Raw genomic sequence first — 4,673 nt, forward strand, 5'->3', positions numbered from 1 at the left:
GTTGACATCTCACTCATCAGCAGCTTCTTCTCTGTTGTTTGTACCACCATAATTACTATAAATGTTCCCGTTCTAATTGGACAAGTCCTCAATGGAGCCAGCTATTTTAAACACTGGTAACTCCATTTGTGTTACCCTTAGGATTCTTCTTTGAGTGATTTCAGTTGGAGTGACAATATTCGCAAGAAAGGAACTGTATATATAGCGGAAATTTTAATATACAATTCATCAAGAGACTGAAGTTAAATTCTAATAAGTTATTGGTTCTGCAAAAGATTAAAACAGACAGTTTTTGGTGGAATTTAATTGTTCTCCGCTTTGGTGGCTGAATTTATTTTGAAGGACAATAGACTCTCTTATAATAAGAGGAACAGATGACGGTTTTGCATTTGGCTTCGTTAAGTATTTTGTATAAATTGAATGGCAGGTATGGCACTACGGTATATATAAATATATATATATATATATTATATATATATATATATATATATATATATATATATCTATATATATATATAATATATATATATATATATATATCTAATAAAAGGAGCCCATAAAAACACCAAAATGGAGACGATTAAGAGAGTAACCCACACCCTTGGGAAATCTAACCCTTTTGCATTTACCTACCCAAACACCTTAGCCAAATCCCTGATTAACGTCCAACAAAAGACATCTCCCAAGGACACTGGGTCTATGAGGATCCCATGCCAGGACTGTGACCAATCTTACATCGGATTTACAGGTAAATCACTTCCCCAGAGATTAAATACAAACAACACAAATGGTCAGTTAGGTATGGACAACAGTACTCGGCTATTTTCAACCATATAAATGAACATAACCATAGAATAAACTGGAATTTGTCACGTGTAATTTATATCAGCAACTGCCGGTACAAGAGTCAAATGATGGAATCGGCCTCAATAAAAGAGAAGCAGGTAATGAACATCTCAAAAGGAGCGTGGATTTCAGATGTCATCAACGAGGTTTTTATTCAACCAACGCTTAAGAAGATTAAAGGAAGATTATCAGCGGGGGTGACCTAAATTGGCTTACTTGTGGACGGATCTCTTGGTATAAATACCACCTTTTCTGTAAACTTTTCTCATTCATATACCTGAAGAGAGAGACAGCAGTCTCTGAAATATAGTACTTTTCTCTCTATATTTTGGTGTTTTTATGGGCTCCTTTTATTAGATGGAATTCTGTTGTTACAGAACATTTTTACCAGTCATTGTCAGCCCATTATGGAATTCAACCGCCTTTCCACGATTCTTCACTCACTTCCAGAAGTCAAGCCAGTTTGAGAAAGAACTGAACAGACTACACCGGCTGAAAAACCAAAAACACTTTTCAGAAGAATGCCTAAAAGAACAAGTACTACCAAAAATGTACGGATTCGGGAGATGGACTCTGCAATCAAACCCCTTCCCTCTATCACACAAGATTTTCCTGGAAGAAAGAATCACCAGTACGAAAAATGACATCATGCTACGCAGAGTGATATATGGAACTCAGTCTAATCTTCGCCTCCTCACTACGGACCACATATACAGGTATCTGATTTCATGCTGTTCCGACATTGCTGCCTATAATAGCGTGACTCATTCCAACAGACTTTTACGCAAGTTAAATAACCTAATAGACAATAGCGCATGGAATAATCTTGAGCAACAAGACAAAGTTTTTTTTAAACTTATCCAACACCCCCCTTACTGTAAATCACATTTAGTTTTAAATTTAGGCTTATCCTTTGCCCTTATGCCAGACCGCAAAAACAACCTAGACTTCATAGTGGCTTTTGATAAACTCATATCTGACAAAAACTACAGCCGTGAAGAGATATGTTTAAAAGGAGTGTTACTAAATGCTTTAACTGACCTTCAAAAGAAATATCCTGTTCCCCGCAGATTCATGATAGCCATCCACTCGCTAAAAAAGTTAGATGTTATAATAAGTAGATCCGACAAAGACGGCAAAATCGTAATAATGGACAAAGACTTCTACCTCGACAAAATCAACCAGCTACTTAGCGACACAAACACTTACGAAAAACTGGCGAAAAATCTCCTCCAAAACGTTCCCTCAGAATTTTTTCGGAAAGTGAGATTAATTGGCCAAGATAAAAAGAGTATTGAACTATTAGAGATATTTAAAGTAATTAATCCTAAATTACCCTACTTTTATATGGCCTTCCCAAAACTCACAAAGACAATCTTCCATTCAGACCCATCGTTTCATGCGCCGGAGCTTTCAATTACAAAATTTCTAAATGGTTAGCTGGCCTCCTTTCCCATTTTTTAGGCACTTTTTCTCCCAGTCACATTAAACATTCGGAAGAGTTTTGTCACAAATTCAGAGAACCACATATACCACTTCACAACATAAAACTTTTAAGCCTTGACGTAGACTCCCTATTCACAAAAGTACCAGTACAGGACGTTCTTGAGTTTTTAAGGGAAAAATTATCCCCCTATTCAGATCATTTCCCATTGGCGCTTGACAAAATAATAAAGTTAGTTGAATTATGTGCATCTAATAACGTATTTTCATTCGGGGAATCATTCTACAAGCAAAAATTTGGGTGTAGTATGGGTAGTCCTTTAAGTCCTGTTTTAGCCAATCTGTACATGGAATACTTTGAAACTACAGTAATAAATGCAATAAAACCCAAAAACATGCTGTGGATGAGAAACGTGGATGATATCCTAACATTTTGGGATAATAGGTGGGGCAATTTTAATGAATTCCTCTCAAAATTAAACGCATTAGTGCCCAGCATCAAATTTAAAGTTGAATAGGAAACAGACAACAAAATTCCTTTTCTTGATGTTTTAATAATCAGAGACACGACAGAATACAAATTTACCATATACAGAAAACCAACGTTCTCACTTTCATATATTCACTACTTTAGCTATCACGACATTACTATCAAGATAGGTGTAGCTAGCAACCTATTCTTAAGAGCCTTACGAATTTGTTCACCAGATTTCCTGGAAAAAGAATTTGAACTAATTCGCAAGCAACTTTCGTCTTTAAAGTATCCTGACCATATAATTGAGAAAGCAATTCACAAAGCAAACGTAATTTTCTAACCGACCCCCTAAAGACAAGACCAGAGACACACCCAACAATAGAATAAAAATTCCTCACCTGGAGATGATTAAGAGAGTAACCCACACCCTTGGAAATCTAACCCTTTTGCATTTACCTACCCAAACACCTTAGCCAAATCCCGGATTAACGTCCAACAAAAGACATCTCCCAGGACAACTGGGGTCTATGAGATCCCATGCCAGGACTGTGACCAATCTTACATCGGATTTACAGGTAAATCACTTCCCCAGAGATTAATACAACACAAACGGTCAGTTAGGTATGGACAACAGAACTCTGCTATTTTCAACCATATAAATGAACATAACCATAGAATAAACTGGAATTTGTCACGTGTAATTTATAGCACCAACTGCCGGTACAAGAGTCAAATGATGGAATCGGCTTAATAAAAGAGAACAGGTAATGAACATCTCAAAAGGAGCGTGGATTTCAGATGTCATCGACGAGGTTTTTATTCAACCAACGCTTAAGAAGATTAAAGGAAGATTATCAGCGGGGGTGACCTGAATTGGCTTACTTGTGGACGGATCTCTTGGTATAAATACCACCTTTTCTGTAAACTTTTCTCATTCATATACCTGAAGAGAGACAGCAGTCTCTGAAATATAGTACTTTTTCTCTCTATATTTTGGGGTTTTTGTTTTTTATGGGCTCCTTTTATTAGATGTAATTCTGTTTTTTTTTTGTTACAGAACATTTTTACCAGTCATATATATATATATATATATATATATATATATATATATCTATATAATATATATATATATATATATATATACTATGATCCTATATATATTTATTTATTTATTTAGATATATCTATATATATCCTATATATATATATATATATATATATATATCTATATATATATATATATATATATATATATATAATATATATATATATATAATTTGTTTGGGATGAACTTAGTCAAGAATAACTGGTTTTTAATCCATGTTTTTAACCCATTTTTAAAAAAGCGGTAATACAGTTCATTTGTATTTCCATGAAATTAATCGCAATGACTAAAATTTTCATTTTAATTCCTTTCATAGCGCTATTGATGCCTGTTGGCTCAAACATTCTATTTTATATTTGAAAACGTTATCTTTTATGCTTTTGCACGGCTCTCTTTGTTAATACAACAAAAGTATAATATATATTGAATTTTTGCAGCTGCATTTCTCTCTTTCATTCCCGCATTTTGATGTTATAGTTATGTCTTTCAATGTGTGAAGAACATTCAATTCTGATATTGTAATACTATATATCAATTAAAAAGAGATGGTAATACATTGCCAGGGAATTTTTCTTTCGGGTACTAGAGAGAAAAAAAAGTAATATACATTTTTCTAATACAAGGCATAAATCTGCCCCTAATTGAGAAAAGCCGTCTCCTGTTTTGAGCACAAATGCTTTCAGCATCCCCTCAATCACCTCCCAGGATCAGAGTGATGAACAATGGAAGGTTTCTTGGCAGCTTCTGTCCTCTTCTGTGACTGAGGCTTAGTCCATCTTGTGGTTGTGTTGGCTATCTCTGTTTC

The sequence above is a fragment of the Macrobrachium nipponense genome, chromosome 3, assembly GCF_015104395.2.
Source record: "Macrobrachium nipponense isolate FS-2020 chromosome 3, ASM1510439v2, whole genome shotgun sequence".
NCBI lineage: Eukaryota > Metazoa > Arthropoda > Malacostraca > Decapoda > Palaemonidae > Macrobrachium > Macrobrachium nipponense.